The sequence below is a fragment of the Hyla sarda genome, chromosome 7 (genome assembly GCF_029499605.1).
Source record: "Hyla sarda isolate aHylSar1 chromosome 7, aHylSar1.hap1, whole genome shotgun sequence".
In the NCBI taxonomy this organism is placed as follows: Eukaryota; Metazoa; Chordata; class Amphibia; order Anura; family Hylidae; genus Hyla; species Hyla sarda.
This window is the reverse complement of record NC_079195.1, coordinates 215,773,220-215,779,219: the sequence shown is the minus strand read 5'-3', so window position 1 is coordinate 215,779,219 and position 6,000 is coordinate 215,773,220. Positions and strand designations below refer to the sequence as shown.

Below are 6,000 nucleotides of genomic sequence, written 5' to 3'. Positions count from 1 at the left end.
AATTCGGCTTCATAAATTCCGAAGTGTGAATTTGTGAACGCAAAACCCATTCACTACACTATACATTTTAGCAAGCGCAATTTCAAAGCGGAATTGCAGGCGGAAATTCCGTAGTGTGAACCTAGCCTAACTGTGCAATGCCGCCCATCTCTGAGGATCCTATAAACTATAATAGGAAATTGCATAAATAGCACTTACCAAATCAGTGATTCTGTGTGTGTGTATATATATATATATATATATATATATATATATTTCCTTTGAACTTCTATCATATTTAGAGATGAGCGAACTTACAGTAAATTCGCTTCGTCACGAACTTCTCGGCTCGGCAGTTGATGACTTTTCCTGCATAAATTAGTTCAGCTTTCAGGTGCTCCCGTGGGCTGGAAAAGGTGGATACAGTCCTAGTAGACTCTTTCCTAGGAATGTATCCACCTTTTCCAGCCCACCGGAGCACCGGAAAGCTGAACTAATTTATGCAGGAAAAGTCAGCAACCGCCGAGCTGAGAAGTTCGTGACGAATCGAATTTACTGTAAGTTCGCTCATCTCTAATCATATTAGTAGGTTATATAAATTCCAGCATTTTCTAGTAGTTTAATAACTTATTCTGTACTACAACCACAATTAAGAAGTTGTAAAACAATAATTGTGATCACATATGTGATTGTACGATACTTAGGCCTCTTACACATTGCTGTCGGGCTCCGCTATGTGGAGCTCTGTCGGCAATTCCATCACCTTTAGCAGAGAAAAAAAATTATAACGCATAGTGTAATCTACCAGATCTCTGATGGACCCCATTCAAATCGTCAGTGGGATCTGTCGGGACCCAGTAGAGTCCGTTGTGCTCTGACTCGTTTTTGGGGCCATTTAGAGCAACAAAGAAAAAAGGGCCGAACGGCAACCAATCAGATCGCTTCTTTCATTTTTAACAAGGCCTCTGCAAAATAAAAGAAGCGATCTGATTGGTTGCTATGGGCAACTCAGCAACTGTTCCTCATGACAGGTTTTGATAAATCTCCCCGAGTGTTTATTTATACACTGCTCAAAAAATAAAGGGAACACTAAGATAACACATCCTAGATCTGAATGAATGAACTAATCGTATGAAATACTTTCCTCTTTACATAGTTGAATGTGACAACAAAATCACCCAAAAATTATCAATGGAAATCAAATGTATGAACCCCTGGAGGTCTGGATATGGAGTCACACTCAAAATCAAAGTGGAAAACCCCACTACAGGCTGATCCAACTTTATGTAATGTCCTTAAAACAAGTCCCAATGAGGCTCAGTAGTGTGTGTGGCCTCCACGTGCCCGTATGACCTCCCTACAACGCCTGGGCATGCTCCTGATGAGGTGGAGGATGGTCTCCTGAGGGATGTCCTCCCAGACCTGGACTAAAGCATCCGCCAACTCCTGCACAGTCTGTGGTGGATGGAGCGAGATGTCCCAGATGTGCTCAATCGGATTCAGGTCTGGGGAACGGGCGGCCAGTCCATAGCATCAATGCCTTCCTCTTGCAGGAACTGCTGACACACTCCAGCCACATGAGATCTAGCAAAACCCAGGGCCAACCGCACCAGCATATGGTCTCACAAGGGGTCTGAGGGTCTCATCTCGGTACCTAATGGCAGTCAGGCAACCTCTGGCAAACACATGGAGGGCTGTGTGGCCCCAACTAAATGCCACCCCACACCATTACTGACCCACCGCCAAACTGGTCATGCTGGAGGATGTTGCAGGAAGCAGAATGTTCTCCACAGCGTCTTCAGACTCTGTCACGTCTGTCACATGTGCTCAGTGTGGACCTGCTTTCATCTGTGAAGAGCAAAGGGTGCCAGTGGCAAATTTTCCAATCTTGGTGTTCTCTGGTAAATTCCTGCACAGTGTTGGGCTGTAAGCACAACCCTACCTGTGGACATGGGGCCTTCATACCACCCTCATGGAGTCTGCTTCTGACCGAAACAGACACATGCACATTTGTGACCTGCTTTTTGCATTTTGCAGTGCTCCTCCTGCTCCTCCTTGCACAAAGGTGGAGGTAGCGGTCCTGCTGCTGGGTTGTTGCCATCCTATGGCCTCCTCCACATCTCCTGATGTACTGGCCTGTCTCCTGGTAGCGCCTCCATCCTCTGGACACTACGCTGACAGACACAGCAAACCTTCTTGCCACAGCTCGCATTGATGTACCATCCTGGATGAGCTGCACTACCTGAGCCACTTGTGTGGGTTGTAGACTCCGTCTCATGCTACCACTAGAGTGAAAGCACCGCCAGCATTCAAAAGTGACCAAAACATCAGCCAGGAAGCATAGGAACTGAGAAGTGGTCTGTGGTCACCACCTGCAGAACCACTCCTTTATTGGGTGTGTCTTGCTAATTGCCTATAATTTTCACCTGTTGTCTGTCCCATTTGCACAACAGCATGCGAAACTGATTGTCAATCAGTGTTCTTCCTGAGTGGACAGTGGGATTTCACAGAAGTGTCATTGACTTGGAGTTACATTGTGTTGTTTAAGTCTTCCCTTTATTTTTTTGACCAGTGTATATAAGTAAAAAAAAATTATATATATATATATTTATATTTAATTTTTTTTCATTTTTTGTTTGTTTTGCAAAGTAACAACAGAGCTTCATTTTTCAAGGGCAAAAAATCCAGAACTAGTGAGAGAGGGTAATAAGGTGACCGATTCTCATAAACAGTCCTACAGATCCGTAACCAACAATAAAAAAAAAAAAAAAAAAAGTTGAACAAAAAGGAACCCCTTCCAGACCTAACCCCTAAATTAGAGGGGCAAAGGATTCTGAAGTAATATCAGGAAGTATTACTTTACTAAGAGAGTAGTAGCCGCATTGAATAGCCTTCCTTCAGAAGTGGTAGCTACAAATACAGTGAAGGAGTTTAAAGGGGTACTCCGCTGCTTAGCGTTTGGAACAAACCGTTCCGAACGCTGGAGCCGGGAGCTTGTGACGTCATAGCTCTGCCCCATCATGACGTCACTCCCCGCCCCCCTCAATGCAAGTCTATGGGAGGGGGCGTGACGGCCGTCACGCCCCCTCCCATAGACTTGCATTGAGGGGGTGGGGCATGACGTTGTGATGGGGCGGAGCTATGACGTCACAAGCTCCTGGCTACAGCGTACCCCTTTAAACATGCATGGGATAGGCATAAGGTTATCCTTCATATAAGATAGGGCCAGGGACTATTGATAGGATTCAGATTATTGGGCAGACTAGATGGGCCAAGTGGTTCTTATCTGCCGACACATTCTATGTTTCTGAAAGTTTATATATATAATTTTGTACATTATTTTTTACATTTTATTTCTATTTTTTTGTTTTCCAAAGTAACGGCGAACCTTCATTTTTTTTAAGAACTATAATCCCGACCTAGTAAGCGACGGTAATAAGGCGACCGATCCCCATAAACAGTCCTACAGATCCGTAACGAGAAAAAAAAAGAAAAAAAAAAGGTTGAACAAGAATTAACCCCTTCCAGACCGAACCCCTTTTTCTACACCCCTTCTTCTCATTCATAGCTGAAGAATGAAGTGTGGTTTCCCCCGTGCAGGGGGTCGCACTGGGAACATTTGAGCACTCGACAGCTGAGAGCTGCTTTTGGATTGTCTGGAATGTGGTAGATGACCTGACAAGCAGGACTTTTATGGAAACTCACAGGCTGGGGAGTTACTGCAGCCAAACTGCATCCAGTCTGATGAGAGGAGCAGAAGAGCTCAGACTAGGGACTAGAGTGTGGTGCTCATCTTCTCTATAACACTGCCTGGGGGGGCCACACATCACAGGGTCACCCGGCCTGGCACAGCGAGAGGACAGCTCCGCCAGGGATACTGATTTTCCTTGTCTAGAGACCCTCATCTGGGCACTGGGCCCTTTCACTGGAGCACGGTAAGTTTTCAAATGCATGAACGTAGGGGTGCCACAAGAGCCCAAGGGGGCACTAAGGGCATGTCTGGCCAAACGGGTGTTCCTGCCCACCTATAAGGACTGGTCATTGTTCTTTCTTGGACTTATCGCTTCGGAATTACTTGTCGTGTGAACTTGTAGAAAGATTTTGAAAGTGTGAGTGAAATCTATTAAAATGAGTTTTTTTTTGTGGCATGGCACCAGTTAAGGCGTGGACACCTTTCAACTTGGCACCAGGAAAAGTTCAATCCATCTTACCCAGCTCTGTAAATAACAGATATACTACAAGGAGAGAGGTGCTAGTGCTTCCTTAGATCAGTGTGTCCCAACCAGCTGTTGCAAAACTACAACTCCCGGCATCCCTGGACAGCCGAAGGCATGCTGGGAGTTGTAGTGTTGAGACAGTTGAAAGCACGTTGGTTGGGAAAACTTTGCCTTGATGAATGGAAATGATAGGACGAGTACTGTACCTTAATGGGGGGCACTAATTGATACTTCTGAAGGGAGCAGTCGCCATCCGTTGACTTTGAAGTTATAATCCAGCGACTGTCATTATGATGGATAGAGAAGGCCACGGTGTCGGCCATAGGCCCCAGTGTGGCGCTGCCAGCTTTTCCCAGGCAAATATCCCAGACCCACAACAGCATCGGGCACCACAAAACCAATGGGGGTTTGTTGTCGGCAGCAGCAATTTTAGGAGGAGAAATTAATAAAATAGAAATTAATTGTTATTGAACAGTGATTGATAATAGTTGTTAGAATTAAGTCGCAGTATTATGTGGTCTTTTTATGGGAGTATTATTTAAATGCTGCGCATTGTTTGGTGGTAGTATGGGGATTGTATATACCATTATTTTTTGGGCACTACTACAGTGGTATGGCACCTTTATGTGAGCTGTATATAGCAGTATTGTCTTGGTGCTATATGGTGGTATGGTACCATTATGTGAGCTGTATATAGCAGTATTGCCTTAGCACTATATGGCGGTATGGCCCTATTATGTTAGCGAGAAATGATGTTAGCAAGAAATTAGCACTATTGCCTTGGTACTGTTATGTGAGCTGTATGTAGCACTATTACATTGACACAATATGGTAGTATATAACTGTATATAGCAGTATTGTCTTAGCACTATATGGCGGTATGGCCCTATTATGTTAGCGAGAAATGATGTTAGCGAGAAATTAGCACTATTGCCTTGGTACTGTTATGTGAGCTGTATGTAGCACTATTACATTGACACAATATGGTAGTATAGCACTGTATATAGCAGTATTGTCTTAGCACTATATGGTGATATATTGCTATTATGTGATCTGTATATAGCAGTATTGCCTTGGCACTATATGGTGGTATGGCACTATTATGTTAGCTGTATATAGCACTATTGCCTTGGCACTAGATGGTGATATAGCGCTTTTATGTTGTCTGTATATAGAAGTATTGCCTTGGCACTATATGGTGGTTTGGCTTATTATGTGAGCTGTGTATAGCAGAATTTCTTTAGCACTATATGGTGGTATAGCACTTTTATGTGATCTGTATATAGCAGTATTGTCTTGGCACGATATGGTGGTATGGCACTATTGTGAGATCTGTATATATCAGTATTGTCTTGGCACTATATAATGGTATAGCACTATTATGTGATCTGTGTGCAGCACTATTGCCTTCGCGATACGGTGATAAGGCACTATTATGTGGTCAGTATATAGCAGTACTGTTGTGGACCTATATAATGGTAGGGCTCTATTATGTGATCTCTTTATAGCAGTATTGTCTTGGCACTGTATGGCAATATGATGTCGTCTGTATACATAGCAGTACTGTCGTGGTCCCATATAATGATAGGACTCTATTATGTGATCTGTATATCGCACTATTGCCTTGGCACTATATGGCGAAATTACCCTTTAATGTGCTGAAATTATTAGAAAACTGGGATGCAAGAAGATGGGCATTACAATTATGGTGAACTTTAACACAATGAGCCCGAATATTCGAAATGTGAATTTTTACCGCGAATATAGTCACTTCGCGAATATTTAGAATATAGTGATTTATATT

At 43.5% G+C, this 6,000-nt stretch overlaps 1 protein-coding gene across 7 annotated transcripts in view; it reads left to right on the top strand.

The window, feature by feature from the left end:
- Positions 1-3,664: 3,664 nt before the first annotated feature.
- NEXN (nexilin F-actin binding protein) overlaps positions 3,665-6,000 on the top strand; it is a 48,908-nt gene continuing 46,572 nt past the window's right edge. For 4 of the 7 annotated variants that reach the window (XM_056532642.1, XM_056532637.1, XM_056532636.1 and 1 more), the window contains exon 1: positions 3,666-3,914. The gene's annotated coding sequence lies outside the window, so the exon portion shown is untranslated. Of the gene's footprint in view, positions 3,915-6,000 lie in introns of all 7 variants that reach the window. The other 3 variants (XM_056532635.1, XM_056532643.1, XM_056532639.1) reach the window with 3 other exon arrangements.